Source organism: Trichomycterus rosablanca, chromosome 1, assembly GCF_030014385.1.
Source record: "Trichomycterus rosablanca isolate fTriRos1 chromosome 1, fTriRos1.hap1, whole genome shotgun sequence".
Taxonomy (NCBI): Eukaryota; Metazoa; Chordata; class Actinopteri; order Siluriformes; family Trichomycteridae; genus Trichomycterus; species Trichomycterus rosablanca.
The window spans coordinates 20,613,465-20,637,626 of NC_085988.1; the positions used below are offsets into that span (position 1 = coordinate 20,613,465).

Consider the following 24,162-nt stretch of genomic DNA (forward strand, 5'->3'; position numbering starts at 1 on the left):
AAGATCATGTTTGTACTCAGTTAGGGAATCTTTAATGCTATATGATATGCTTTTAATCAGGTGTGCCACTCCATTTTTTTAGCTTGTTTTAGAGCACATGTCTGGTCATTATACTATGAAGCAAATTTTTCTCACTGATCATTTTAATTTTTAACTGGTGATACATTATCTCTGGTTGCTCAAAGTACGAATTCTAATTGTTCGCTTGCCTATCAGCTAAGCTGATGTTTTTTATTTATGTTGTGTGGTTTGGCTGATTTAAACAGGTATTTAAAACCTTGACTCAATTAAAGATGACAAAATAATTAAGTATGTTAGTACCCCTAAGAGAATCAGCCTAACCCTAAACCCTAACCCGAGTTTTTAAACACCTCACTGTCACTGCTGGACTGAGAATAATCCACCAAACTAAAATATCCAGCCAACAGCACCCCGTGGGCAACGCCCTGTGACCACTGATGAAGGTCTAGAAGATGACCAACTTAAACAGCAGCAATAGATGAGCGATCATCTGTGACTTTACATCTACAAGGTGGACCAACTAGGTAGGAGTGTCTAATAGAGTGGACAGTGAGTGGACACGGTATTTAAAAACTCCAGCAGCGGTGCTGTGTCTGATTCACTCATACCAGCAAAACACACACCAAGACACCACCACCATGTCAGTGTCACTGCAGTGCTGAGAATGATCCACCACCCAAATAATACCTGCTCTGTGGTGGTCCTGTGGGCATCCTGACAATTGAAGAACAGCATTAAAGGGGGTTAACAAAGCATGCAGAGAAACAGATGGACTCCAGTCAGTAATTGTAGAACTACAAAGTGCTTTTATATGGTAAGTGGAGCTGATAACATGGACAGTGAGTGTAGAAACAAAAAAGTGGTTTTAATGTTATGGCTGATATATCACATTGTAGAATTTTTAAAGAATTTATTTGTAAATTATGGTGGAAAATAAGTATTTGGTCACCCACAAACAAGCAAGATTTCTGGCTCTCACAGACCTGTAACTTCTTCTTTAAGAAGCTCTTCTGTCCTCCACTCGTTACCTGTATTAATGGCATCTGTTTGACCTCGTTATCTGTATAAACGACACCTGTCCACAGCCTCAAACAGTCAGACTCCAAACTCAACCATGGCCAAGACCAAAGAGCTGTCGAAGGACACCAGGAAGAAAATTGTAGACCTGCACCAGGCTGGGAAGAGTGAATCTACAATAGGCAAGCAGGTTGGTGTGAATAAATCAACTGTGGGAGCAATTGTAAGAAAATGGAAGACATACAAGACCATTGATAATCTCCCTCGATCTGGGGCCGCACGCAAGATCTCATCCCGTGGGGTCAAAATGATCATGAGAACGGTGAGCAAAAATCCCAGAACTACACGGAGGGACCTGATGAATGACCTGCAGAGAGCTGGGACCAAAGTAACAAAGGCTACCATCAGTAAACACACTACGCCGAGAGGGACTCAAATCCTGCAGTGCCAGGCGTGTCCCCCTGCTTAAGCCAGTACATGTCCAGACCCGTCTGAAGTTTGCCAGAGAGCATATGGATGATCCAGAAGAGGATTGGGAGAATATCATGTGGTCAGATGAAACCAAAATGGAACTTTTTGGTAAAAACTCAACTTGTCGTGTTTGGAGGAAGAAGAATGCTGAGTTGCATCCGAAGAACACCATACCTACTGTGAAGCATGGGGGTGGAAACATCATGCTTTGGGGCTGTTTTTCTGCAAACGGGACAGGACGACTGATCCGTGTTAAGGGAAGAATGAACGGGGCCATGTATCGTGAGATTTTAAGGTTTGTGCTTCAGGAAGAGAAACTGGTGCGTCTCTTGTGTTATGAGGCCGTGTCTGTGGTAAAGTAGAACAATATAAATGCAGAATTCAGCCTCCAAGAAAAACAGCAATGTGACTGCAATCACAGCAGGATACGTTACAATCGGCCCTTTGATGGCCACTATAATGCTGATGTGGCCCTCGGTGAAAATGAGTTTGACACCCCTGAGCTACAGTGTGTGCAAACCTGGTGAAGACTTAAAGGAAACGTTTGACCTCTGTCATTGCCAACAAAGGTTATGTTACAAAGTATTGAGTTGAACTTTTGTTATTGACCAAATACTTATTTCCCACCATAATTTACAAATAAATTCTTTAAAAATCCTACAATATGATTTCCTGGATTTTTTTTTCTCATTTTGTCTCTCATAGTTGAAGTGTACCTATGATGAAAATTACAGACCTCTCTCATCTTTCTAGGTAGGAGAACTTGCACAATCAGTGGCTGACTAAATACTTTTTGGCCTCACTGTATATACAGTATATGTATATATACTGTATATATATATATATATATACTGTATATATATATATATATATATATATATATATATATATATATATACAGTGTATCACAAAAGTGAGTACACCCCTCACATTTCTGCAAATATTTCATTATATCTTTTCATGGGACAACACTATAGACATGAAACTTGGATATAACTTAGAGTAGTCAGTGTACAGCTTGTATAGCAGTGTAGATTTACTGTCTTCTGAAAATAACTCAACACACAGCCATTAATGTGTAAATGGCTGGCAACATAAGTGAGTACACCCCACAGTGAACATGTCCAAATTGTGCCCAAATTGTCAATATTTTGTGTGACCACCATTATTATCCAGCACTGCCTTAACCCTCCTGGGCACGGAATTCACCAGAGCTGCACAGGTTGCTACTGGAATCCTCTTCCACTCCTCCATGATGACATCACGGAGCTGGTGGATGTTAGACACCTTGAACTCCTCCACCTTCCACTTGAGGATGCGCCACATGTGCTCAATTGAGTGTAGTCCATCACCTTTACCTTAACTGCCTTGCTGAGGAAGCTGGTCATCTTGGAGGTTGTGTTTAGGGTCGTTATCCTGTTGGAAAACTGCCATGAGGCCCAGTTTTCGAAGGGAGGGTATCATGCTCTGTTTCAGAATGTCACAGTACATGTTGGAATTCATGTTTCCCTCAATGAACTGCAGCTCCCCAGTGCCAGCAACACTCATGCAGCCCAAGACCATGATGCTACCACCACCATGCTTGACTGTAGGCAAGATACAGTTGTCTTGGTACTTCTCACCAGGGCGCCGCCACACATGCTGGACACCATCTGAGCCAAACAAGTTTATCTTGGTCTCGTCAGACCACAGGGCATTCCAGTAATCCATGTTCTTGGACTGCTTGTCTTCAGCAAACTGTTTGCGGGCTTTCTTGTGCATCAGCTTCCTTCTGGGATGACGACCATGCAGACCGAGTTGATGCAGTGTGCGGCGTATGGTCTGAGCACTGACAGGCTGACCTCCCACGTCTTCAACCTCTGCAGCAATGCTGGCAGCACTCATGTGTCTATTTTTTAAAGCCAACCTCTGGATATGACGCCGAACACGTGGACTCAACTTCTTTGGTCGACCCTGGCGAAGCCTGTTCCGAGTGGAACCTGTCCTGGAAAACCGCTGTATGACCTTGGCCACCATGCTGCAGCTCAGTTTCAGGGTGTTAGCAATCTTCTTATAGCCCAGGCCATCTTTGTGGAGAGCAACAATTCTATTTCTCACATCCTCAAAGAGTTCTTTGCCATAAGGTGCCATGTTGAATATCCAGTGGCCAGTATGAGAGAATTGTACCCAAAACACCAAATTTAACAGCCCTGCTCCCCATTTACACCTGGGACCTTGACACATGACACCAGGGAGGGACAACGACACATTTGGGCACAATTTGGACATGTTCACTGTGGGGTGTACTCACTTATGTTGCCAGCTATTTAGACATTAATGGCTGTGTGTTGAGTTATTTTCAGAAGACAGTAAATCTACACTGATATACAAGCTGTACACTGACTACTCTAAGTTATATCCAAGTTTCATGTCTATAGTGTTGTCCCATGAAAAGATATAATGAAATATTTGCAGAAATGTGAGGGGTGTACTCACTTTTGTGATACACTGTATATATATATATATATATATAAATATATATACAGTATATATATATATATAAATATAACAACATTTATTATGTTTTATATAACATAGTGCATTTCTGTGAGCCAGTCCTGAAACAGCCTGTCAGTGTTGTGAGAATGCATTTCAACAGGTTTTGCTATTTATATGAGCTGCTGCAGTATTTCTGGAACATATTTCGTCTGTGACGAGTCTGCAACTAGTCTTTGATTATGTACTGAATGTTTTGTCTATTTGTGAGACATCAGGGATAATTAGAATAAGTAGAAAACCATTATTGCTTTGTTCTTGGCATGGAAGATAAATTGCATCTCCCACATCATGAAAAGAAATAAATGTAGAAAGTCCCCATATTAATAAGAACATTTAGGAAATCTATGTTGCAATGCTGGCTGAACATCCAGGTTTTTTTTACATATTTGTAAAATTCGGACTGTAACTGTGTGGGGAAGCAATGACTGATTCAGAACTGAATGGACCCTGGAATGTTTTCTAAATGGAATGTTTATCCCAGTTGTTTCCTAAACTATGCAAATACATTCATTTTATTCATTGAATAGCCAAATTACACATCTTTTACACCTGTAATGAAAATAAAATGTTAAATTATCCTTTATTTTTGATCACTGTTGTGAACTGTGGAGAATTTGCAATCAAGAATTGCATCCATTCACTGATGAAACCCATTTTATTAGCTCCATATCTAAAACCTGACATTTACTCAAGCATGCAGCCATATAATATGCATAGACAACACAGTAAAGTTGGGCTATAATGCGATAAGCAACACAAGCTCACACAACAGGAATGTCAAGTGATAAAGCTCAATGTGTAATAACCAGCATCAGGTTTCCAGGGCTAAACAGCCACACACAAACACAATTAAATGCAATAGGTGGAGTGGTATTTGGACTCTGGAGCAATGTAAACACCAAAACCTAGTATAAACCTTTAGAAAGAGTGGGTGGGGAGATTTTCATATGGGTGTAAGGTTTGAATGTCCACATACTTGCATACTTATTTGTGTACACCTCCAACAAGTGCCTGGCAGAAATTCCCACAGACACTTTTGGAATTCTTAACCCCAGAAGGTGTGCTGTGGTATCTGGCACCAAGACGTTAGCAGCAGATCCTTTAACTTCTGTAAGTTGTGCGGTGGGGCCTCCATGGATCAGACCAGCACATCCCACAGATGCTTGATTGGATTGAGAGCTGGGGAATTTGGAGGCCAAGTCAACACCTCAAACTCGTTGTTGTGCTCCTCAAACCATTCCTGAAGCATTTTTGCTTTGTGGCAGGGCGCATTATCCTGCTGAAAGAGGCCACAGCCATCAGGGAATATCGTTTCCATGAAAGGGTGTACATGGTCTGCAACAATGCTTAGGTAGGTGGTACGTGTCAAAGTAACATCCACATGGATGGCAGGACCCAAGGTTTCCCAGCAGAACATTGCCCAAAGCACCATACTGCCTCCACTGGCTTGCCTTTTTCCGTAGTGCCTCCTGGTGCCATGCGTTCCCCAGGGTAGCGATGCACACGCACCCGGCCATCCACGTGATGTAAAAGAAAACGTGATTCATAATACCAGGCCACTTTCTTCCATTTCTCCGTGGTCCAGTTCTCTTGTTAGTGCTGTCGGCGGTGGACAGGGGTCAGCATGGGCATCCTGACTGGTCTGTGGCTATGCAGCCCCATACGCAACAAACTGTGATGCACTGTGTATTCTGACACCTTTCTATCAGAACCAGCATTAACTTCTTCAGCAATTTGAGCTACAGCTCAAACAGCTCATCTGTTGAATCGGACCACACAGGCCAGCCTTCGCTCCCCACGTGCATCAGTGCCTATGACCATGTAGCGAGTTCACCACTGTTCCTTCCTTGGACCACTTTTGATAGATACTGACCACTGCAGACCGGGAACACCCCACAAGAGCTGCAGTTTTGGAGATGCTCTGACCCAGTCATCTAGCAATCACAATTTGGCCCTTGTCAAACTCGCTCAAATCCTTACACTTGCCCATTTTTCTGATTTTAACACATCAACTTTGAGAATAAAATGTTCACCTGCTGCCTAATATATCCCACCCACTAACAGGTAGTTTTTCGTTACACATTCATCAGTTCAAGGTTCATCAATTTAAATCTTTAATGTCAAACACAGTCATGGACAATTTTGTATCTTCAATGTACCTCACTTGCATGTCTTTGGACTGTGGGAAGAAAACCGGAGCACCTGTAGGAAACCCACGCAGACATGGGGAGAACATGCAAACTCCACACAGAAAGGACTCAGATCGCTCCAGCTGGGAATCGAACCCAGAACCTTCTTGCTGTAAGGAGACAGTGCTACCCACAGAGCCTCCGTGCTGTTAATATTAATGTCCATGGTTTTGGAATTGGATGACATACAAGCTAACTGTCAAACCTTAGGCAGTATAATGCTGCTTAGAAAAGCAAATGCTGCTGTAAATGCAGTTATAATAAAGAGTGGAAGATCGAGCAGTATTTTATAAAAACATTTTAGGCAGCAATAAAAAAATCAACACGTTCTTCATGACTGGCATAAGGGCGTTAGACTCGCCTATCAATAGGAAGCAGCTTGCTACGTCAGTGTTGAATGGCTTTGATAAAGCGTGTCACCCAATCTGCCATCACCCTCACACAGTCACCGTAGGAGAGACCCTCTACAGAATGGCACTAATTACATCTGTTTCCTGTTTCCTCTGTTCAGTCACAGCTTGTATGCGTCTGAGCCATCTTGCCTGTGGAGGTTGAATGTCATCAATAATTAGTTCCTTTTTTACTGTGAACACAAAGTACTAGCAGTGTCACAAGCATGCAATGCATCTGATATAGTACTTAGTCATGGCATGCAGTTAAGCCTTTTTAACCCTTTCTAAAAGTGCTGACAAAAAGGGGATGGAAAAAGTTTGATATTAAAATTATTTTAATATAGCTTTATATGGGGAACATGTCAAATTCCAAACACAGCCAGTAACCAAACATGTCAAACTTCAAACCCTTCAAAAAAAAACATGTTTAAACATGGCCTTTTACATAGCCCACCACTGCTGTGATCAGTGTTTGAATCTCAGCTGTTCTATCGACCCACCAGGCATCTTCACAGGCACAGCTAGGTATGTCTAAGTGGCTGAAGTCATGCAATTAATTGGTGCCCTGTCCAGAATGTTGCATCTGTTGACAAACTGGAGATCCTTCGCCCACCTCAAAGACTCAAAGCCTTTCATGGATGCTGCTTTTGTACCAAACCATGATTACAATCAACTGTTGACTTAACCTGTTTAAAAATCACACCATTACTTAGTTTTTCCACCTCATTACTAGCCCTAAATTGCTCCCGTCCCAACTTTTTTGGAACGTGCTGCAGGCCTGAAATGCGGAAATGGAGGTATATTAACAAATGAAATGAAGTTGAGACAAAACATGAAATATCTTGGGTTCATACAAAATAAAAGTTACAGTACAACTCCAAATCAGAAAAATTTGGGACAGTATGGGAAATGCAAATAAAATAAAATTACATTTACTTTGACTTTTATTTGATTGCAGACAGTTGAACCCAATATATTACATGTTTTGTCTGCTTAAATTCATTTCATTTGTTAATATACCTCAATTCCTGCATTTCAGGCCTGCAACACATTTCAAAAAAAGTTGGGACGGGGGCAATTTAGGGCTAGTAATGAGGTGAAAAAAAATGAAATAATGTGCTCCGGGCCAAAGACAAAAAGGACCATCCAGACTGTTATCAGCAACAAATCCAAAAGTCATGGTATGGGGCTGTGTCAGTGCCCTTGGCAAAGGTCATTTACACTTCTGTGATGGCAGCATTAATGCAGAAAAGTACATTGAGATCTTAGAGCAACATGTGCTGTCTTCAAGACGTCATCTTTTACAGGGACGTCCATGCATTTTTCAACAAGACAATGCAAAACCACGTGCTGCACACATTACAAAGACATGGCTGTGAAAGAAGAGGGTACGGGTACTGTACTGGCCTGCCTGCAGTCCTGACCTGTCCTCAGTAGAGAGTTTGTGGAGAATTTTGAAACAAAAAAAGCGACAATGACGACCCCGTACTGTTGCACATCTTAAGACATGTTTGCAGGAAGAATGGGACAAAATAAAAGCTGAAACACTAAATCACTTGGTCTCCTCGGTGCCAAAACGTCTTTTAAGTGTGGTGAAAAGGAATGGCAGCATTACAAAGTGGTAAATGCTTTACTGTCCCAACTTTTTTTGGAATGTGTTGCAGGCCTGAAATGCAGGAATGGATGCTTGTTAATAAATGAAATGAAGTTGAGCAGATTAAACATGAAATATCTCAGGTTCATCCTGTCTGCAATCAAATAAAAGTCAAAGTAAATGTAAGAAACTCTGTGTTTTTTATTATGATTTTTATTATGATTTGTGGTTGTAAATGTAAGAAACACTGCAGGATTTTTGTTTGCTTTTTCAAACTGTCCTAACTTTTTCTGATTTGGGATTGTACTTTCTTTGAATCCCACCAAACACATCACACTAAAAGCACATTCTGTTCCGTGTTAGATATGTCTGCTATTATATCACATATCACTTAGTAACAGATAGCATCTTCTTTCTTTGCCAGAATGTTGTTGCGGACTATTTTGCCAAAGAGCTCAATGAATTTGTTTTGCATTTCAGCACTGAAATATTAAACTAAATGTGACCCCCTTTTTGTGAAAGAGGATCATAGTTCAACAACAATTTAAGTGTTCCATTATGTACATCATCTAAATTTGACATTTTGCCTCTGAATGCAAGATTTCTGAAAGCCAAATAAAGCATAACATCCAAAAGCATGTAAAAGTGCTTTCTGTCTGCTGCTGTTTTTGAATGTGACTGTCAACTCGCATCATAATTTTAATCAATTTTTGCTATTCGGTGCACTTAAAAAATTGATTAGTCTGCCAATAGTAGAACAGAAGGCACAGGGTGAGAGCTATACTACTACTTATTACTACTATAAATTAGTCTCTTTTTGTTCATGTCCATTAGCTGATTTTGCATGTTGAAGACAATGTGGAAACGATTTTACTCTGTTCTTCAATGGTCAGGACCACGACAGAGCAGGTATTATTTAGATGGTGGATCATTCTCAGCACTGCAGTGACACTGACATGGTGGTGGTGTGTTAGTGTGTGTTGTGCTGGTATGAGTGGATAAGACACAGCAGTGCTGCTGGAGTTTTTAAACACCTCATTGTCACTGCTGGTCTGAGAATAGTTCACCAAACAAAAATATCCAGCCAACAGTGCCCAATTGGCAGCGTCCTGTGACCACTGATGAAGGTCTAGAAGATAATCAACTCAAACAGTAGCAAAAGATGAGCGATCGTCTCTGACTTTACATCTATAAGGTGGACCAACTAGGTAAGAGTGTCTAATAGAGTGGACAGTGAGTGGACACTGTGTCTGATCCACTTATACCAGCACAACACACACTAACATACCACCACTATGTCATTGTCACCGCACTGCTGAGAATGATCCACCAACTAAATAATACCTGCTCTGTCGTGGTCCTGACCATTGAAGAACAGAGTAAAATGAGGTTAAAACAGTATGTAGAGAAACATATGGACTACAGTCAGTAATTTTAGAACTACAAAGTGTTCCTATATGGACAGTGAGTGTAGAAACAAGGCTGTATTACCTATCAATTCTGGTATTACGCTTTAACACCTAACTTACATGATATTTTTATCTAAATATATTTAATGTTATTTTACTGAACTGCTCAACAAACGGTTTCTTGGAAGATGAAACACCTAATAACTACCTACTTTGGTGAGCTCACCTTGTCTTGTATGTTCAGCTGCATCAGAAAGCAAAGAGATACCCCAGTTCTTTCTTCCTTACTAACAGGGCATTTTAGTTTACATTTACATTTTCAGCATTTAGCAGACGCCTTTATCCAAAGCGACTTACAGTACAGTTACAGTATACAATCTGAGCAATTGAGGGTTAAGGGCCTTCCTCAAGGGCCTAACAGCAGCAACCTGGCAGTGGTAAACTGGCAGGGGTTTTTGTATCTGTTGGTCCTGGATTTTGTAAAGTTGCTTTGAGACAATGTCTATTGTAAAAAGCGCTATATAAATAAAGTTGACTTGACTTGGTAAGGCTTGAACCAGCAACCTTTTGGTTACTAGTCCAGTACCCTAACCACTAGGCTAACTGCTGTGCTGAGGCTAACTTCAGAGGGTTATGACGGCAGTAACATAACTGTATGTTACACTAAAAAAGATTGCTGCACTGAATACAATTCCTGAGATGACTGCAAATGTAGCTTGTTAGCTAGCTAGCTTACATTACATTTGGAACACTTTAAGCTCACCTGTTTTCTGAATGAAATGGGTCAGATGTTTTTTTTTACATTTATGAAAGCCTGGTTTTGCTTTCATCTTAGCGATTTAGCTACTGTTATATTTTAAATGCTAATTCTAAATAAAATGTATTAGACTTTTTAGACTAGAAAATGTGATGAGATAAACTGTTGGTTACGCTACTGTATTAAACAATACACTTCCAATGGTATCTCTAGAAATGGGGTGGCACGGTGGCTAAGTGGGTAGCACTGTCGCCTCACAGCAAGAAGGTCCTGGGTCCGATCCCCAGGTAGGGTTGTCCAGGTTCTGTGTGGAGTTTGCATGTTCTCCCCGTGTCTGTTTCCTCCCACAGTCCAAAGACATGCAAGTAAGGTGAATTGGAGATACTAAATTGTCCATGACTGTGTGTTTGATATAAACCTTGTGAACTGATGAACCTTGTGTAATGAGTAACTACCGTTCCTGTCATGAATGTAACCAATGTGTAAAACATGATGTTAAAATCCTAATAAACAAACAAACTCTGGAAATGTTCTGGAAATCTTCTTTCATCAATTGCCCTTTTGGTGCGATGGAATTATCGCATTTCTTAGTTTCTTGGGACTATACCATAGTTCCATAGTTCTTACCATGGTTGTAAGTCATCTTAAACACTTAATTCTCTGGGTGGTGTTTATATATCACAGCTAAAACAAATTGTGTTGTTTAGGTCATAAGTCTTTAGGTAACACAGACTAGACAGCAGTGGTTAGACAGCGGAGCACTTTTAGTAATAGACTCATTCAGCTTAGCTGTATCATGGAACGTTACAGGAAATCATTTGTACCAACAGCGATCTCACTGTTTAACTTATCTCCACTATTCCAGGACATCATAGCACACTGAGTCACTACCAGGACTATCAGGACAGACTCATGAAGCATGATCTGTCACTCTGTTTATGGAAGCTACATTGCACATCTGTGAATATTACTGCACAGGACACTTTTATAATTGTCTGTTATAAAGACAAATTATACTTATCTACTTATCTCGAAAGAATTGTGTAGAGACAAAAAAATACTAAGCCATTAATAAGGTGTAGGCAAAATAACCTAGTTGGCAGAGTAGGTGCCACACAGCAGCATGGGTCCTGAGGTCCTAGGTTTGGTCTTTGCTCTAGTCTCTGTCTTTAAGGTGATATCTCCCAAAAACATGCAAAAGGTGGACTTATGTCAGACATCCCAAGTCTCCCGGAAGTTCTGGGAGTCTCCCGCATATACATAGCGGCTCCCTGATGCCCGCAAGTTAGATAAACTCTCCCGGAATCTAGAACAAGCGGCCAAGAGCGACACAAACGTGCACGCAGGCGACACAGACTTTTTTCCCCGATCGCGTATTAAATCCGTTTTCTGATATACAATCTAGTGCACTGTGTAGGGAACATAAATCAATTGTCTACTATACTGTCTAGTGCACTATATAGGGAACATAGATTCATATCTACAATACTATCTAGTGCACTGTGTAGGGAACATAAATCAATTGTCTAATATACTGTCTAGTGCACTATGTAGGAAACATAGATTCATATCTAAAATACTATCTAGTGCACTGTGTAGGGAACATAAATCAATTGTCTAATATACTGTCTAGTGCACTATGTTGGGAACAGATTCATATCTAAAATACTATCTAGTGCACTGTGTAGGGAACATAAATCAATTGTCTAATATACTGTCTAGTGCACTATGTAGGGAACATAGATTCATATCTAAAATACTATCTAGTGCACTGTGTAGGGAACATAAATCAATTGTCTAATATACTGTCTAGTGCACTATATAAGGAACATAAATTCATATCTAAAATACTATCTAGTGCACTGTGTAGGGAACATAAATCAATTGTCTAATATACTGTCTAGTGCACTATGTAGGGAACATAGATTCATATCTAAAATACTATCTAGTGCACTGTGTAGGGAACATAAATCAATTGTCTAATATACTGTCTAGTGCACTATGTAGGGAACATAAATTTATATCTAAAATACTATCTAGTGCACTATGTAGGGAACATAATTAATTATGTAATACACTATCTAGTGCACTATGTAAGGAACACAAATCATCGTCTAGTTATACTTTGTAGTGCACTATGTAGTGAACATGAATGCGTTATCTAATACACTATCTAGTGCACTATGTAGGGAACATAAATCCGTGATCTGATATACAATCTAGTGCACTATGTAGGGAACATAAATTCATATCTAAAATACTATCTAGTGCACTATGTAGGGAACATAAATCTGTTATCTTATATACAATTTAGTGCACTGTGTGGGGAACATAAACCAATTGTCTAATTCACTATCTAGTGCACTATGCAGGGAACATAAATCCGTTATCTGATATGCAATTTAGTGCACTATGCAGGGAACCTAAATCCGTTAACTAATACGCTACCTAAAGCATTATGTAAGAAACATAAGTCTATTATCTAGTACACTATCTAGTGCACTAAGTAAGGAACATAAATTCTTTTCTAATATACAATCTAGTGCACTATGTAGGGAACATAAATCTATTATCTTTCACACTATCTAGTGCACTATGTAGTACACATTAATGTGTTTGTGACACGAACAGTTAGCTTAGTAGCTCAGTTAGCAGCTCCTAAAAGTTCTGTTATCACCCATATCCTATGGTGTGTGTGAGAGGTTTTTTAGCTTTTTTTTTGCTTGGGGGGGTCGGGGTCGAGGTCCGGGGGTACCTCCCTGAAATTAGTTTTTGCAACTTGGGATGTCTGACTTATGTACGTATGTGTGTGTGTGTGTGTGTGTGTGTGTGTGTGTGTGTGTGTGTGTGTGTGTGTGTGTGTCAAACCTCGTTGATATTATAGTGGCTTTCTTTAAAAATAATAGATATTTGGCTCCCTCTACAGGACAACACAATTTACCATTATAACCTTAACACCAGTGTTGCCAATTTAGCGACTTTGTCGCTATATTTAGCGATTGACAGATTGGAAAAGTTTGATTGACAGGTTATTCTTTCCAGTCCAAGACGATGTTGCCACGCCCATCAATACAGTAATTCATATGTTAGACAAGTGATTTGAGTTGAATATGAAGGTAAGCAAGTCTCGTACATACAACCTCTCATATATACGAGAGGGCAAACTTTCATTGCTTGCAAGTTTATTTTTATTTACACGCAAAGGGTTGTGTGTCCTAACAAATAATGCATTTTACAAACTTGGTAGACATGCAAGCAAAAATAATTTGTCTTTTATAATGTATAATTACTGATCTGTACATTTTAAGATATTAATTTGTGAGTCATGATGGTTTAACTGGTTTATTATTTGTGAAATGCTAAACATCATCTGCTTATCCTGTGTTTTGGGCGTTTTTTCATGCATTTTTGCAGAAAATTACTGTCGCAATCTGGCAACCCTCCCCAGAGTAGCTCAGTGTTGTCTTAAAAAACAAAAACAAACCACAAATCAACAGAAGACAGTTCATTTGTAGTTCTAAACATATTTAGGGTGTTTTTATCCACTTTTTGTCTCTCCCACGATGTTATTCCTCTCTTCTACAGCGTCAATTACATGCAAATAGACCTTATGCAAATTAGGCGATGACGTCATTTAGCGACTTTTAGGACAGCCAATAGCTACTTTCCTTACTGGGGAGTTGGCAACACTGCTTAACACATTACAGGCTACACTGGCCTAATCTAGCATTCCAACGTGTTCGCCACTTTACACTTAATTTGTTGAACGCAAACCGGTTAACAGATTATATAATAATGTTGCTCAATGTTTTTATGAGCAAACAAAATCCAGCTAATAGGGAACGTTCCCACAACTTTCACTAACGTTGTGTAAAAGTTCTCCTAATGTTATGAGCAAACGTTATCACAATAACGTCAGTAGAACGTTCTATAAACGTTACGTGACCTTGATAAAAAAAATTCTAACGTTCGTTCTTTTAACATTTAATAAGTAAATCATTCTTTTTCCAAAATTTCCTCACTGGATTTAATAAAAACTGCATTAAAACGGCTGTTATCAGAAACCAGCAGGTTTCCACAGGCTAGCCTGAGATGTTGCCATGGACACGGAAATTTTGGCGGTTAAATGAGCGGATTGAACTGGTTTAAACCAGACTGAGCCAGTTTTCTCCAGCTTTTTCCAGAGGTGAGCGACCGGTCAGTCAGCTTACAAAGGTAAGAAGTGAAGAGCAAAATACTGTTTTTCGGTATTTTGCTTGTCTTACAAGTTTTATATGAGGTTTGTAGTGTATTATACAAAGTTATCCCATGAATTTACTAACTTACATTTTAAATGATTTCAGTTTCACAAATATTTAATGTACTTAACGTTAGCTAATATTAGCTAAGGTAGTTACCTTGGATAGCTAACTTTACATTAATTATGTTAAGTAACACAAATAACTTTTCAATTAATAATGTATTAAAACGAACAAAAAAATCGCCAAGATACAGAAATTGCTGATGAATGTCCATGAATTAGTAAAAAAAAAAAATGAATGTGTACAGTAATGTTAAGATATAAATATAAATGAGTTTCCCGTGTAATATGTGATTTGCTGTAAAAGTCAAAATTTAAGGTTTGTGTTCAGTGATTTAACATTTTTTCATTCATATATGAGGCGCAATATGAGGCGATTCTAGCCAGGGTTGCCAGATTGCAACAGTGGTTTCCAGCCAAACACCTTTTCAAAATCCGCCAACATACATGAAAAACCGCCCAAAACAACACAGGAAAAGCAGATGATGTTTAGCATTTTAAAAATAATAAACCAGTTAAACCAACATGACCTACAAATTAATATCTTAAAATGTACAGATCGGTAATTATCAGTTATATATGATATTCTCACTACGCCAGCTTCAGGAGAAATGTCAAGAACAGCAGGTGCCCCTCTTCATCGCCTTCATAGATTTGACCAAGGCGTTTGACCTGGTTAGCCGGAGCGGACTTTTCAAACTACTGAAGAAGATCGGCTGTCCACCACAACTTTTAGCAGTCATCATTGCATTCCATGAGGACATGCACAGCACAGTCTGCTTCAACGGTGCAACGTCTGACACTTTTCCAGTTAGCAGCGGAGTGAAACAAGGTTGTGTCCTTGCGCCCACACTTATTGGTATCTTCTTTTCCATGCTCCTCCAATATGTCTTCAGAGACTGCAGTGAGGGAGTCTACATACACACCAGGTCTGACGGCAAGACCAAAGTCGTTGAGTTACTTCTACGCGAGATGCTTTTCGCCGACGACGCAGCCTTGATCTCACATATGGAGGAAGGTTTGCAGCAGCTTGTCAGAGCTTCACCTACCTCGGGTCGACTATATCCTGTTCACTCTCCGCCGATGCAGAGGTAAATCGCAGGATTGCCAAGGCTGCAGCAGTTATGGCCAAACTAAATCACAGAGTGTGGCAAAACTCCAACCTTTTTGTAAAAACCAAGCTGCGTGTGTACCAGGCGTGCGTGTTAAGCACACTCCTCTATGGTAGTGAGACTTGGACAACCTACGCTAGGCATGAGAGAAAGCTAAACAGCTTTCACCTGAGGTGCCTGCGACGCATCCTGCGTGTACAGTGGCAGGACAAAGTACCCGATACAGAAGTTCTGGAACGCGCCAACACGAGCAGCATGTTTGCCATCCTCTGTGAGAAGCGTCTCCGTTGGCTTGGCCACGTTAGAAAAATGGATCCAGGTCGTATCCCCAAAGATCTTCTGTATGGTGAGCTGGCTGAGGGTTCACGGCTGACTGGACGCCCCCGACTGCGATTCAAAGATGTCTGCAAGAGGGACATGAAATTATGCGGCATCAAGACCGTACAGCCTTGCGACTTGCTGTTAGACGGGGTACTCAGAAAGCAGAGGAGGACAGGTTCAAGCATCTTGCTGACAAGAAAGCCAGAAGGAAGGCGCAGCAATCTCAACCACAACGTGCGACTCAATTTGTCTGCGGCAACTGTAGCCGGGACTGCCACTCAAGGGTTGGCTTGTACAGCCACTCGAGAAGGTGCAAATGAATTTACCCGCAATGGATGCTACACCATCGTCTCCCGAAGACGGAAGGATGCCAGAGATGACAATTATTTATGCTTGCATGTTTTTGAAGTAGCCTACCAAGTTTTTAAAATGCATTATTTATGGTAGGACTCCAAAAAAAAGCCTAGCCCATGCCATTGCCCTCTATATGAATTGATGGGCGTGGCAACGGTGCCTTTTGGACTGGAAAGAAAAGATGCCTTTATTGTCATTGCACAGTGTACAACGAAATTGAGTAGCAATCCAACGGTGCTTACACATACAAAATTATAAAAAATTATATACAAATACACAATACACACACATGTGTATGTCTAAGAATCTTAAATATAAAGAATAAAGACTAAACTATAATTATAAAAAAAAATTATAACCTGTCAATTAAACTTTTGACAACGGGTTGGATGTGGTGGGAGAAGATAGGCCAGTTTATATTCCAGCTGCTCTAGAAAGCAATTGTTTTTTATTTATCTTTTAAGCCGCCAAAAATGATTACAAACCAGCCCAAATTTTGTCCACCCTCCAATTTCCAACTAATGCCTAGTTCACACTACACGACTTTTTCCCAGATTTTCGTTTGGCAACTGGTCGGCACTAGATTTGCCGGCTCCGGAGCAACTCGGTGTTCGCTCGGCGATCGAAACTCGGATCTCAATCGCTAAGTGTGAACTACCCAACAACTCGATCCGACTGGCTCGCCGAACGTAGGGCAAGCCATAGCCTAGTGGTTAAGGCACAGGACTAGTAATCCAAAGGTTGCTGGTTCAAGCCCCACCACTGCTAGGTTGCTGCTGTTGGGCCCTTGAGCAAGGCCCTTAACCCTCAGTTGCTCAGACTGTATACTGTAACTGTAATGTAAGTCGCTTTGGATAAAGGCGTCTGCTAAATGCTGAAAATGTAAATGTAAATGTATTATGTAATACAGTAGTGCATTATGTAAGGAACACAAATCATCATCTAGTTATACTTTTTTAGTGCACTATGTAGTGAACATGAATGCGTTATCTAATACACTATCTAGTGCACTATGTAGGGAACAGAAATCCGTGATCTGATATACAATCTAGTGCACTGTGTAGGGAACATAAACCAATTGTCTAATTCACTATCTAGTGCACTACGTAGGGAACATAAATTCATATCTAGAATACTATCTAGTGCACTATGTAGGGAACATAAATCCGTTATCTGATATGCAATTTAGTGCACTATGTAGGGAACCTAAATCCGTTAACTAATACGCTACCTAAAGCATTATGTAAGAAACATAAATCTATTATCCTGTCTAGTGCACTATGTAGGGATTGTTGTATGGATTACTGATCGTGGGTTTAGGAGACGCTCTGGAAGCTCGCACCATGGAGTGAACCACAGTGTTCTATGGCAGGTTCCTTGTTCTACCACTCTGCATCAGCCTGCTACAGCCACATCACAACATCTGTCTAATCTGGCTCTGCTGAACTGTCGCTCACTCACCGATAAAGCTACACTACCTAATGACCTCATTGGACAATACCACTTGGACCTATTTTTTCTAACTGAAACTTGGCAAGTGCCTGGTGAGTTTATTCACCTGAATGCTGCCACCCTAATTTTAAATACCTAGCCTCGCCTAGAAAAACTGGCAGGGGCGGAGGTCTTGCAGTGCTATTCAGTGAAGGGATTGTACTGTGTGTGTGCAATATACAGGAGGTCTCCTCCTTTGAGCTCATGGTTCTCAAGGCCCACGGATGCAGTCCATTTATCTTTATGCTAGTTTATCGTCCCCCTAAGAGCTCTATACCTGAGTTTTTGTCAGAATTTGGAGAGATTTTGGCTTCAGTTAGCTCACTTTCTTCCTCGTTTATTGTTCTTGGCGACTTCAACATTCACCTCGACTCTGGATCCAATTCTGCCTCAGAATTTCTGTCACTTTTAAGCTGTTTTGATCTTACACAACATGTGGACTTCCCGACTCACAAGAAGGGACATGAGTTCAGCGCCATCTTTTGGTCACGTGCCGCCAGCACTTTTCTATAAAAGCAGTTGCATGCTGCGAGATCCACAGCAGATAGCTGGAGCACTGCTGTGGGTAAGTCCGTCTGAGCGAAGCTCCCGAAATACTTTTAAATATCTACTTGTATTAAGCTAGTAACTATTCATCTCTGCTATATTTTCTTTAATAACAATATGTAGATTAACATTCGTGAGCTGGTAGTGAATACAGGCTATTTTACATTCTTTTAATGGAAGTTTGTAAATCGCACGTGCTCAGTAACTGATAAGCCTGTTCTGTTTAGGCTGGCTGATCATTCTGTGTAACATTATGTGGTTGCTGAACTCATTGCAGGTGGGTTTGTTTGTTTTGTCATAAAAAATTTATGAATTATTTTGTCATTAAGTTTACGTTGTAAAAAATGTTTTGGCTTTGCCACCATTGTAGTATTTGTGTCTTCCACAAGACGGCAGTGTTCTTTTTATTTTACTATATGTTCGTCATGGAAAAATACAAACATGGATGGTGTGGTAACTATTCATATGTAGTAAGAAATATAGAGGAATGCATTTATTATTTATTACTGTTATTAGAAGTATAAAAATAACTATATTAGATTGCTATAATAGATACTAGAAGCTATAATAGATAATATTTCAAAAGCTACAGATATTAGGAGCTATAACATGTAATGTATTGAATTTATGAATATAGAATTATACGTATTATGAACCATGTACTGTATTTTAATTATTATATACAGTGGGGGAAATAAGTATTTGATCCCCTGCTGATTTTGTAAGTTTACCCCCTTACAAAGACTTGAACAGTTTATAATTTTTATGGAAGGTTTATTTTAACAGAGAGAGACAGAATATCAACAAAAAATCCAGAAAAAAAACATTAAATAAAAGTTATAAATTAATTTGTATTTAATTAAGGGAAATAAGTATTTGATCCCCTACCAACCAGCAAGAATTCTGACCCCCACAGACCGGTTATGTGCCCATGAGGCACACAAATTAGTCCTGTCCCTGTATAAAAGACTCCTGTCACAGAATCAGTTTCTTCCGTTCAAATCTCTCGACCACCATGGGCGAGACCAAAGAGCTATCAAAGGACGTCAGGGACAAGATTGTAGACCTGCACAAGGCTGGAATGGGCTACAAGACCATCAGCAAGAAGCTTGGTGAGAAAGAGACCACTGTTGGTGCGATAATTCGAAAATGGAAGAAATACAAGATCACAGTCAATCACTGGAGCTCCATTCAAGATCTCACCTGGTAAGAATGATTCTGAGAAAGGTGAGGTCAGTCCAGAATTACACGGGAGGAGCTTGTCAATGATCTCAAGGGAGCTGGGAGCAGAGAAATGCTGGATATGACCCCAAGAACACCATCCCCACTGGGCAATTCTTTGCCTCCAAACACGGCGAGTGGAGTTGATGCCAAAGAGCTCATTTTTGGTCTCATCTGACCATATCACATTCTCCCAAGCTTTCTCTGAATCATTCAGGTGTTCATTGGCAAACTTCAGACGGGCCTGTACATGAGCCTTCTTGAGCAAAGGGACTTTGCGGGCACTGCAGGATCTCAATCCATTACGGCGAAGTGTGTTACTAATGGTTTTCTTGGTGACTGTGCTCCCAGCTCCCTTGAGATCATTGACAAGCTCCTCCCGTGTAATTCTGGACTGACCTCACCTTTCTCAGAATCATTCTTACCCCACCAGGTGAGATCTTGCATGGAGCTCCAGAGTGAGGGCGATTGACTGTGATCTTGTATTTCTTCCATTTTCGAATTATCGCACCAACAGTGGTCTCTTTCTCACCAAGCTTCTTGCTGATGGTCTTGTAGCCCATTCCAGCCTTGTGCAGGTCTACAATCTTGTCCCTGACGTCCTTTGATAGCTCTTTGGTCTTGCCCATGGTGGTCGAGAAATTTGAACGGAAGAAACTGATTCTGTGACAGGAGTCTTTTATACAGGGACAGGACTAATTTGTGTGCCTCATGGGCACATAACCGGTCTGTGGGGGTCAGAATTCTTGCTGGTTGGTAGGGGATCAAATACTTATTTCCCTTAATTAAATACAAATTAATTTATAACTTTTATTTAATGTTTTTTTTCTGGATTTTTTGTTGATATTCTGTCTCTCTCTGTTAAAATAAACCTTCCATAAAAATTATAAACTGTTCAAGTCTTTGTAAGGGGGTAAACTTACAAAATCAGCAGGGGATCAAATACTTATTTCCCGCACTGTAAGAATGTGTAATTATATCTATATTATACTATATGATCACTAGTTTGATAATCTTATGATTGTTGTATAAAGAAAACTAAACAGCCACAGCAGATAGACGGAGCACTGCTGTGGGCTGGCTGATCATTCTGAGTTAACATTATGTGGTTGCTGAACTCATTGCAGGCAGATGAATAAAAGAAACCCTTCATCCACCAACCAGTGTCGTGTAATTAAGGACAGGACGAGACACTAAAGGTCAAAAAGGTGCTTCAGTCCATTTCTGCTCAACTCCGAGTCCGTATTCCGCCAACACCATTTATTGTCCAGGTTCCATTATCCAAAGCCATTCCATTATGTGCCACCTAGTGGCCAAACTAAACATAACTAGTAAAACAATAAAAAAATGGCTCTTGCAGTCTCAAAGCAACTTTACAGAATTCAGGACCTGAAACCCCTCGGTTGAACAAGCTGAGGGCTTGATCAGTGGCATTGAAAAAACCTCTTTAAAGTTACAGGAAGAAACCTTGAGTGGAACCAGACCCAGCAGGCACCCCCATCATCCCTGGGTGACCTGGGGGATAATTAAAATAAATATGATTTACACATCATACTTATACAAAATTAAGTTGAACTTAAAGTGAAGTTATAACCAGCAAAAAATATTGAAGTTCTTCATTATTCAGTCCAGTCTGTGATGAAGTCAGTAATGTAACAACTAGGGATGCATCAATACCATTTTTTCCCAACCAAGTACAAGTACATGTATTTTTGTACTTGTCGATACCGATACCTATTGGATTAGATATCTGACATGCTAGAAAACTCGATCCGAGCGCTCGGCGAGCCGGTCGGATCGAGTTGTTGGGTAGTTCACACTTAGCGATCGAGTTTTGATCGCCGAGCGAACGCCGAGTTGCTCCTGAGCCGGCAAATCTAGCGCCGAGCAGTCGCCGAGTGAAAATCTGGGCAAAAATCGTGTAGTGTGAACCAGGCATAACGCAGCAACGTGCACTAGGCACACGGTATCGGATGTTTAGTATCGGAGCCTCATTTGCGAGTACGAGTACAAGTTAATGAGCGCGGTATCGGGCAAATACCCAATACCAATATCGGGACTCCTGCATCTCTAGTAACAACAGACTTGTTTTTCTACTTGACCCGTTTAACCTGATTTAATTTCTTTTACATTACAGCAAAAGCTAGGAGAGTGGCCTTTGGTAGCTGCCAGGAAAGAAATCTGATTCCGACGCATTCTGCACCCAATCGTATGGGCATTGAGCAGCCCGGTAGTGCATGGTTCAAATAAGCTTGGCCCCGGCTCCCATCAGTCATGGTGGAACAGGAAAGAGCATCCTTCAAACTGTTGCCACTAAGTTGAATAATGAATAAGCTTGGCCCCGGCTCCCATCACAACCAGGTATGTGTGAAAAGCTTGACTGTTCCAATTTGCACTACCCATGTCTTGTATTGACATTACATACAATCTACTGAATTATTAGTGGATATGACATTTCATATAATTTTTTGTCTCATCAGAAAACACTCATTTGTAAGGGTCCTATGTGGGTCCCTTTCCTTTGATGAATGAGGTAGAGTTTTATACACTCCTACCTAGCTGGTCGACCTTGTAGATGTAAAGTCAAAGACAATCGCTCATCTATTGCTGCTGTTTGAGTTGGTCATCTTCTAGGCCTTCATCAGTGGTCGCTACCCACAGGGCGCTGTTGGCTGGATATTTTTGGTTAGTGAACTATTCTCAGTCGAGCAGTGACAGTGAGGTGTTTAAAAACTCCATCAGTGCTGCTGTGCCTTATCCACTCGTACCAGCACAACACACACTAACACACCACCATCATGTCAGTGTCACTGCAGTGCTGAGAATGATCCACCACCCAAATAATACCTGCTCTGTGGAGGTCCTGACTATTGAAGAACAGCATGAAAGGTGGCTAACAAAGCATGCAGAGAAACAGATAGACTCCAGTCAGTAATTGTAGAACCTTTAGTAAGTAATAGTGGACTAAGTAATTGTGGACTTCAGCTCGGCTTTTAACACCATAGTGCCAGAGCTGCTGCAGGTCAAACTGTCCGAGCTGTCTGTGCCGGATGCCATCTGCCGGTGGATCATGGACTTCCTGACAAATAGGACCCAGCAGGTACGGCTAGGAAAACACATTTCAGACCAACAGAACCTGAGTACTGGTGTACCTCAAGGCTGTGTGCTTTCACACCTCCTCTTTAGTCTCTATACAAATGACTGTGTTTCCAAGGAACCAGCTGTAAAGATCCTTAAGTTTGCTGATGACACCACTGTGGTGGGCCTCATAACCGATGGTGACGAGTCTGCCTACAGAAAGGAAGTCAAGCAGTTGGTCTCCTGGTGCAGCGACAACCACCTGCTGATCAACACGCAAAAGACTGTAGAGATGGTGGTGGATTTCAGGCCCCCCCCCTTACCCTCCCTCACAATTAATGGCTCTATGGTCTTAGTGGTGGAGTCACTTAAATTCCTGGGCACCACCTTATCCAGGGACCTAAAGTGGGAAAAGAACACGCTCTCCATCACCAAGAGGGCTCAGCAGAGAATGTTCTTCCTGAGACAGCTGAAGAAATTCAACCTGCCACAGAGTGCTGATCCAGTTCTACACAGCAATAATAGTCCATCCTTACATCGTCCATCACCATCTGGTTTGGTTCCTCCACATCACAAGAATGAGCCAAACTCCAGTGTATAATCAGGACAGCGGAGAGGATCATTGGATGTAGTCTGCCAACACTTCAGGACATTTACAACAGCAGAGTGCTGAAGCGAGCCGGCAAAATTACAGCAGACCCCTCTCATCCTGGACATCACCTTTTTCAAACTCTTCCATCTGGCAGAAGACTCAGAACAATAAAAACAAACACATCCAGACACGCTAACAGCTTTTTCCCCAGAGCTGTAACACTTCTCAACCACAGTTGTTCTCTTGGATAAATGTTGGTAAATACTGGTTAACAGTCCGTGTGCTGTCGGGGCCGTTAAATATGTTCTATGTTACATGTCATACATGTGTAATTATCTGTACTATTCTGTGTACTACTATGTGGACTATTGTGTGTACTATTATGTCTATCACCAAAGCAAATTCCTCGTATGTGTAACATACCTGGCGAAATAAAGTGATTCTGATTCTGAAAGGAATCGCTTGGTGAACTGGAGACGTGTCGACTGGTCGACCATACTGCTGGTTCGAGGATGAGGTGGACCTACTTCGCCCTTCCCAAAGTTAAGTGTTTGCTCTCTTATATGTGTGAATAAATAGGAGCTGTGTTTGTGTAGCATGTCTGAGCTTCCCGTATTTTAAAGTTTTAGCCTAAAGCTGCCCCATTAGTGACTTTAGTCTTTTTAAAAGGATTTTTTAGCCATAGTAGTGCTGGTATCACCAAGACTCAAGGGACTATGATGGACTTGATGTTTTAAGTGTTTTTCTTTTGTGTGCAAT

At 40.8% G+C, this 24,162-nt stretch overlaps 1 long non-coding RNA gene across 3 annotated transcripts; it reads left to right on the forward strand.

Annotated features, from left to right (window-relative positions):
• Positions 1-14,468: 14,468 nt before the first annotated feature.
• Positions 14,469-23,946, forward strand: LOC134319559 (uncharacterized). 3 transcript variants are annotated; one of them, XR_010013539.1, is made up of 4 exons: positions 14,576-14,603; positions 18,740-18,789; positions 21,871-22,094; positions 23,859-23,946. It is a non-coding gene; the product is annotated as an uncharacterized LOC134319559 (long non-coding RNA). The 3 variants fall into 3 exon arrangements; XR_010013538.1 differs by lacking the exon at positions 18,740-18,789 and having other exon boundaries at positions 14,469-14,603; XR_010013541.1 differs by lacking the exons at positions 14,576-14,603; positions 18,740-18,789 and adding an exon at positions 20,877-20,941.
• Positions 23,947-24,162: the final 216 nt, after the last annotated feature.